The sequence below is a fragment of the Haliotis rubra genome, unplaced genomic scaffold (assembly GCF_003918875.1).
Source record: "Haliotis rubra isolate DU_JTF1 unplaced genomic scaffold, ASM391887v1 Scf70, whole genome shotgun sequence".
Classification (NCBI taxonomy): domain Eukaryota; kingdom Metazoa; phylum Mollusca; class Gastropoda; order Lepetellida; family Haliotidae; genus Haliotis; species Haliotis rubra.
Window position 1 is genome coordinate 111,624 of NW_025767413.1, and position 9,218 is coordinate 120,841.

The window sequence follows — 9,218 nt, forward strand, 5'->3', positions numbered from 1 at the left end:
TTAAATGGAGATTTGAAAGAATTCGTGTTATATGTCCACTTTTGTTGAACAGCCATCGATAATATACTTCAGGTATTTCACTGCATGCTAATTGTAAAAACCTGAGACTGTAAGACGTTTTTAGCGACATATTTATCAGATTCAAGTAAAGGTAAGCAACCTGTAAAGTTAATGTGTTCTGTTTGTCAGTAGTTCCTGACTATTGATTTATGAAGAAGAGAGATAATAGCTACTGTATACAAAATGGTGAAACTATGGTTGAGAGCCAAGCCAAAACTTATAGGTTGTAAATTACAACTCGTGAATTTGGTCCATGATGACTTGGTATATAAACCTTGCAATGCCTTACTGAGTATTACCTAATATTTCTGTATCATCATATTTTATAGATTTCGAATCTGATGTTGGAGCCATTGTTGGGGGTACGCTTGGTGGCGTGTTTCTTGTGCTTCTCATAATAAGTGTAATCGGCATATACATCTACAAACACGGCCAACGCACCACCAACATTCCAGTGCACTATACTGTGGGCCAGGTACCTGTGATCAACAACTGTGGCCAAGCACACGTCACCAACGCAATGCCCGCCACAACCTTCACTGGACCTCCTGCCTACACACCGGCAGCTCAAGGAGCTGCTATGCCGTCTTCAGGGTACGTCAATGCGGAAGCATTGCCCAACAAATATTGAAGATCAAATTTGTTCAACCGTCATCGATTATTAAAAATAGCACCCCATTGACGTCCAATCAAATGACTTAAGCTGAAGTGAAGAGGTGCTGTGGCGAATAGCTATGGGGTACTTATCCTCATAGAATGGAACTATACACTTGTGTTCGCTTTACACCATGTGTAGTATAATAAAGCATACTGGTGCCCTTAAAAAGTAAACTACAATTAAAGCAAGAACGATGCCTCCAATAGTGCCTTAGAACACGTTTGGTAGTGGTCAGAGGTTTTGTACAGCTTTGTGGCGTCAGCCCATTATTTCAAAAGGTGTAAATTTGGCACAGGATGCACAGGATCATTTGACGATGCAGCTTAAAACAGATAATCGGTAACAGGATACGGCATGATCTGATATGTATTGATTTGTGTATGTTATCTCGCATATTTTTCACGAATGATGTTCATGAAAAAGAAAATAAGATAATATGCGAATTCAGTTTTATGGATATCTTAACAAGAATGTATAAAAATGTATAGTTCTTTGATGCTTTTTTCTCGGAAAACTTCAACGTTGTACAGAAATGCATAATGCCAATTTCAGTGATCATGTATGTTTATCCTTGTCGTGCACAAAACAAACCTCTGACAGTCATGGATTCAGATGATTTTGTTTGAATTGAATTTTAGTTAAACATCACTTTTATCCTTTTATTGGAAAGTATCTATGAATATTGCCAACCGCTACAACACAGTAATTTTCTGTTCTGTTTTTCTGTATTATTTTAATTTTCAGCTATAATGTAAATAAAGCGACCACGTATGTACACACTTTGTTCTGGTTTGGGTAAACACTGAACTCTCAGGTACCATATATATTTCCTGAGCTTGATATATCTAGGCGCAATATAGCAAAATGGCGCAATTGCTGTGGAAGGGTTATGTCATGGTTGTGGTTTACACTCGTAACCAGGTAGACGCTAGAACAAGACTCTCCTGGCTATGTATATAGCGTCGGGACACAAATCTATGGGTTTCATATTATCATATTTTCGTTGATGCTTTTTTAACACGTGATACCATATGCATTTCTTACCTTCGCAGACACCAACCCATTTACTCCCGAAAAATACCAATACATGTAGTCCATTTATCAAAGCGGTAAAACATTTATCAAAATCCAATACTACCTAATAATTAAATAATAATATATTATGATAGATTGTGCATCTATGATAATATATTTCGTTATCTTATTCGAATTAATATACCTCTCAATATCAATATGCCTTATTAACTCAAAGGTATGAAGAGTCACCGCTGGAACAACGTTTGTGTTTATAAGCAATTTGCGATTCGCTCAAACGCCAATAGCTTGAAAACGAAATGCTGCACAGTTTCTGCAGCTGATATCGACCTGACCTTTGCATCGAAACCGCATTGAAGATCAAATCCACCTAGCATTTAGAGCCCGACTTTGTAGGATGTATATTTTGTAATGCATCTGTAGTAAGAATTAATACAAATGCAGGGAATAAACCTTACTTTGGCCATCTTTCTCGTACCCTGTCGTCATTAGTTAGTACAGGAATTTGTGCATGTTTCAGATATTGACACTCGGTTGCCAAGGACAGTCATGTCTATGACAAAAAATAATGACAATATAAGGTTCTATTATTTATTTCGCTAAAATCCAGTCTTTGTGGAATCCCATGTCACAAAGGGGATTATTCTGTAAAAAATCTTTCTTGGTCCATATATGAATATGATAACGAAGTTTTCAATAGAACAGTCAGGATGACATCTATCTTACTTTAACCGTTGATCTGTTGAAGTTTTTGGGAAGCTTACTTTCACGGGGAGAAGTGTTTGTCAACTGGTATATATGTGAAAGTAGGCTTCACAAGATATTCAATAGATCAACGGTTAACGTAAACTACAGTTTCATGAAAAGAGAGAGAGCGAAAGAGACAGAGAGAGAGGGGGGGGAGCGAGGGGGGAGAGCGAGAGTGGGGAGCGAGAGGGGGGAGGAGTGAGAGAGAGGTCGATCAGTTTTTATATATCCTCAGCACAAGTTACACAAGTAACATTTTCAAGGTGTATCTCGGTAAGCTGAATAGCCACTACGAATGCTTACTGGAGTCAGAGAAGGTTACATAATTACTTTCTCTGTTTTGAAACCACGGTGATTGGTTCTTAAATAACCATTCATTTAAAAAGTCTGTGCAAAACACCAGGTTTTCAGTGGTTGATAAGAACCATTTTTGTCTACAGGATCCAAATAATTTGAAAATTTTAACTTTTAAAACTTTGTTCTTAGATGCATTTATCCGACTGGGATCAAGAGTTTGTGAGTTTTAAACGTGTACGTAGATATATACTGAAGGCTAAAGTGTGTCAAATGAGTTGATTTTTTAATTTTGCGAGAAACAGTGAGTATTTTAACATTAGACTGCCCATATTTAGATTTTGGTTGAAACTTTACTGTTCAAACTTTTTGCTCAAAATGTTAAAAACTGGCAAACCAAAAATACAAAAAAATAAAATAAAATGAGACTTCCGGTTGCTCATGGGAAGACGATAACGTCTGTTTGAAGGCTCCCGCCAATCCACGGGTAAATCAACAAAATCCTCATAAATGAAAGTTTAGAGAAAACAAAAACTACTAGATCAAACAGAAGGTGGATCAGTGGATTTACCTGGAAGAACATTTTTCAATATTTCAAATTCCTGTACAATTCAAATCGTCAGAGAAACGCCTGTCTGAGCTTATTTGTTCGGTAAAAAGTGAAATACAAGATTCAATAGAGTCAGTGAAATCAGAAATGTCTGAGATGACCTAAAAGGTTACCGCAATCGACCACAGTGTGTCCCAACACGAAGAGGCGATTACAAAATTACGTGACGAACTTATTGAAGTGAAAAACAAACACACTCATCTTGAAAAAACAGCTCCTCATGAAAGATATACACGACAGGAAAACAAACCTCCTGTTCTATGGAATCCCCGAATATCCACAGGACAATGCTTAGCGGGCTCTCAGAAACTTCCTCGTAGACAGGTTGAAGTTTAGCAGTGCGAGAGTCGACGAGATGTTCCTCAAACTCGCGAAGCTGCTGAGATCAGAGGGAGAGAAATGATCTGGACTCGGGTTCGGGTGGTCGCCACAGAGGTAGTTATCGAAATAAAGGATCCACAAGACCCAACTTCATCGTGATTAAATATGACCTATAAACAACGTATACTCAGTGTGTTTATTTACGTGCCATGTATGCAAGACACGGAGTCTTCCCGGCAACAAGTTATATGCAGAATCTGTATAAAAATGTCATATCCGTAAGTACAGTCTCCACCCCTTGATTAACCCGCCATTAACCCCCCATTAACTCAACAACTGTATTGAGTACTTTACTGTACATACATCCAACGAATAAGCTACGTTTGTTTTTATATTTGTAGGATCAAACAATATAATACATAACACAAGTCGTGCATAGAAGCTGATTCAACTACTACGATGAACAACGCTGCACGTTTTTTACGCGCTGGACCAGTCCATTAGAGACGCACGTGCCCCCAACAGTATCGGGTTTGCTTTCCTTCAGAGTGACAATTTGTGTTGTGACATGGCGTTCAAGAGGGACAGTGTGTTCTCTCTGCTGCTCAATCATGGCAGCCTTACACTTATTTGGGGAGGTGTGTATAACATAAAGTTATGTGGACGCTCTGCACAAGAGTTTTGTATTTACTTTACGTTTGAACATTAGAGCAGTGCGCTATCGCACCTTGTGCTTTATCTAATTGTGGATTATGTCATGTGTGGATATTCCTTCGGACATTTAAAGTGAGTATAATTTACTTTGCTGAATCCTACATCCGATGATATTATGATGGCAATGTCCATGAAATATATAACCACCCCTCAGTGTACTGTGAGTGCGCGCCTATCTCCGTCGCTTACTCCCTGTATCTTGTCCATACTCCTATTCAATATCCAACTACACACATGTTCAGCAAACGTGTTATGGACCCTTCCTCTCTGTAGGATCAAATAATAACACAACTGTCCAAAGCCTGCGTAGAACGTATGCAACTGTTACGCCAATGCTGTATTCTGGTGCTGTTACGCTGAATCATTGCCGTACGCTTTTTGCGTTCTTTTGAGGCGACGATTTTAAGATTCATTAGTCCCCCAAACCCACACATCAAACCATGGCATAACCCACTCTGTATAAGTATTACTACGCCATACCTAACAGAGGGCACATATAGGTGAAATCATAATTCATAACCTCTCCATGGGTTCAGTACCATGTGTGCCTCAGATGTTATTCCCCGTAGTAATTCGTGTAAGAATCTGTACAAGAGTATCTTTCCACAGATCCCCTTCCCTAACTAAAGAACCGGAATCTATACCCGTACATTCCTTTACATATTCATATATGTATACGGGCGGTGGGGTAGCCTAGTGGTTAAAGTGTTGGCTCGTCACGCCGAAGACCCGAGTTGGAATCCCCACATGGGTACAATGTGTGAAGCCCATTTCTGGTGTCCCCCGCCGTGATGTTGCTGGAATATTGCTAAAAGCGGCGTGAGACCAAACTCAGTCAGCAAGTCAGTCAGTCATATATGTATGTGTATGTGTATGTGTATGTGTATGTGTATGTGTATGTGTATGTGTATGTGTATACGTATACTTGCGTATGTGTGTATATGCGCGTGTGCCTTCAACTAATGTACGGTTTGATACACATATTTGCGTCATATTTGATTTTTATTTGTGTTATGTCGGGACTAGATATAATGGTGTGCTGGATCAGGTTATTTATGTTTATCATGATATGTGCGTTGTCTTTTGGAGCATAATTCCGCTCTTTCACATCCTTCAACGCGACAATTTAGATGGTATCTATCGATGAAATTTGAGCTTATGAAACCCGTGGGTAGGGTAGCCTTCACTTTGTTGGCAATGTTATGTTTTTCCATTTATGTGTTTTTAATGTTATTGTGTTTGCACCTCATTCTATGCATTTACCACAACTCTGTTAAACATAAACAAAAAGCCCGAACATGGGCCTTCTACGACATTGCCGTTTTTGCTGTCTACGTAACCCTCTCGCATATTCGGTTTATTGGTAAGCCTCACAATTCGTCTAAACATGTAACAAGCCTTAATAAATGGACGATACACTGAAAATAGTAAAATGTTGAGGCATCAATGATAAAACTAAACGTAAAGAAATATCCACATTTCTAAAGAAAAGGAAAGCCAATGTCTACTGTTTGCAAGACGTGCAATATGGAAGAAAATATGGAAAAAAATATAAAAGAAGAATGGGGAAACAAAGACTGTTTCTTTAGCTCGTATAAAAGTAATTCTAGAGGTATAGGTATACTGTGTGTTAATAGTTTTGACTGCAAAATCGTGAACGACAAATGCGATGACAATGGCAATGTGCTGATTGTCGAAATGGACATTAACGATTATAAGCTAGCTATTGTTACTATTTATGGACCAAATAAAGACGACGAAAACTTTTATGACAACCTAGACACGACAATTAGAGCTCTCGATAGTGATCATATCGCTCTGTGCGGAGACTGGAATGTTATCCAAGATTATTCAAGTGATGTATTCAACTACAAACATGTAAACAACCAAATAGCAAGGGATAGAATTCTACGACACTTGGCGACAACCCACCCCTTTGAAATAAGCACGCTTGGACTACTTTTACATTTCCCATAATATAGTACCTTCCGTTATGAAAACGGAAAGGGGACCTAGCTTCAGAACGGACCACTCACCAATATCACTAACGTTTAAACTTACAGACCTTAAACGAGGAAAGGGTTATTGGAAATTCAATAATTCTCTACTAAAAGACGAAACGTATGTAACACTCGGTAAAACTACCATTGAAGAAACAAAACAACAGTATATAAATGGTAACAACCCAGAAACAGAATTTATTATAGACAACCAACTTTTCTCGGAAACATTGCTTCTTGCGATAAGAGGTAAGACTATCCAGTATTCATCCAACAAAAAGAAACAACAATGGGAAAGGGAAATTGAAGAAAAACTAAACCTTCTCACAAAACAATTAAAATGATGAATTAGATGAACAATCAGCAAAAGAGGACATTCAATCAGAGTTCAAAATAGTTAATGCAGAATTAGAAGAAATCATCAAACACAGAACAAAAGGCTTAATGGTACGGACAAAAGCACAATGGATGGAACAAGGAGAAAAAACCAAAAGTATTGTTTAAGTTTAGAATTAAGAAACTATTTAAATAAATCCATAAACAGAATAGAGCAGGATGATGGTACAATGGTTGAATCACAAAATGATATACTAAGGGAAGTAACATCGTATTACTCGAAACTATACTCAAAACATGTCATTTTAAACTTAGACCTTAGATCGCTGCTAAAAGAATACGATACCCCCATAATATCAAATGAAATAGCCCAGTGGTTAGAAGGTGAGCTGACCTACAACGAGATACTGGAAGCTTTGAAACACTTAAAAAATGATAAGAGTCCTGGGCCAGATTGTTTTACGTCGGAATTTATCAAGTTTTTCTGGAACGATCTTGGGAAATATCTTCTAAACTCCTTAAATAGCGCTTACAAAAATGGACAATTATCAATATCACGAAGGCAAGGACTAATAACGCTACTTCCAAAACGAAATAAACCAAAACAATACTTAAAAAACTGGCGACCAATAAGCTTACTATCCGTGTTCTATAAAATCGCATCGATAGCAATATCACAAAGGGTAAAAAAGTGACTGAACTACAGTGGTTCCAATATCAAATGTTACACCATATATTGCCAACCAACTGCCTTCTCACTAAGATGGGTTACGTGGACAGTACAAAAAGCAGTTACTGTTCTAAAGAAATGGAAGATGTCATACATATATTCTGGGAATGCAACAAAGTGAGTTCCATCTGGAGAGACCTGGAAAGCTGAATATCATACAAACTGTAAAATCCGTTAACAATATCCAAAGAAGACGTTCTTTTTAGCTATCTATCGAAAAATAACAATCCCTTAAACCTTGTTATCATCCTGTCAAAACGAATCATTTTCAACTTTAGAAACAATAACTACCCACCAACATTCCAGTTCATACAAAGGATCTCACTGAATTTTATAAGTTAACGTAACTGTAATAGAGACTATTTCAATAAGGTTTGGTCAAACTGCCATGCTTTATTCTCTTAAATACACTGTCATGCCCAACCATGTAAATGCTTAGAATAAATAAACAAATTATATAAAAATACAACTCTTTACTGATAAATACTAACTGATGATTTTCAAACCAAGTTTAAAACAAAGTTATCATAATTAAGGTATCCGACATTGTTGGTAATTTAAATGGACCTAACTCGGTCCTTTGATCCATTGTTATCTGTGCAAATGACTGATAATGTCCCGGTTCTAGAATATAAAGATCCTGATAATCGGTCACAAACCAAGTGGGAAAGTTCGTGCATTGACCTGAAAATGAAAAATAGTGTTTTTGCACGATTACCGTAAAAACCAAGTTCATGTATAAAACCCATTCCATAGCAATATGAAATGTGTGCTGATAACGTCTTTGAGTGACATTTTAGGACTTTGGGAGTACAATACTAAATAATGTATGGAAAAGAACTCCCTTTATTCATGAAACGTATCTTTTATTGCTGTCATTCCTGCTTGCAAGGGACGGTGAGGTAGCCTAGTGGTTAAAGCGTTGGCTCGTCACGCTGAAGCCGCGGGTTCTATTCCCCACATGGGTACAATGCGTGAAGCCCATTTCTGGTGTCCCCCACCGTGATATTGCTGGGATATTGCTAAAAGCGGCGTAAAACTAAACACACTCACTCCTGCTTGCAAGGAATCGTCACAATCGTAAATAAAAGAAGTTACTATCCATAAAAGTGTCCTGGTAGGCGGACTAAATATAACATCTTCATGCTATCCAAAGTCATATGGGGCTTAAGAATCACGTGGTTAGATTAAATGCATCGTTTTCTTTCAGATAATTCACAGTTATGGTAACTTGGGGACAATCAGTTAGATGACAACGTGTTCAAAGAGAGGTCTTAGGCAGTCATGGTTGAGTATAGGTATTGCAGAGACAACACCTCTGCATATTAAAAGTCATAGGCTTTCGTTTCTTTTATGAAAAATAGGCTATTCACATGCATGTTTATAAGAGTCACTGGTTGTCTTTACAGACAGATGTTTCGCGAAAGATATAACCCACCTCTAAATATATCAACATGTTTTTTTACGAATTGCAAACGCGGGTTATATCGAACTTAAATTATTTGACCCTATGGGTTCATTACACTTCCATCGGCAACACATTCCTTTCTCTAAAATCGCAAGCTCTTTTAGGTGATGGCGAAGCCGTCAGTGTTTGGGTACGATTCGAGAACGATTTCTAAAAAAGCAGGCTTGATCTACAAAGACGACATATAACCGGTTTGGGTGTTCATGTGACCAGTAGTCCACAAATCGAACCCCTTGAAAACACAT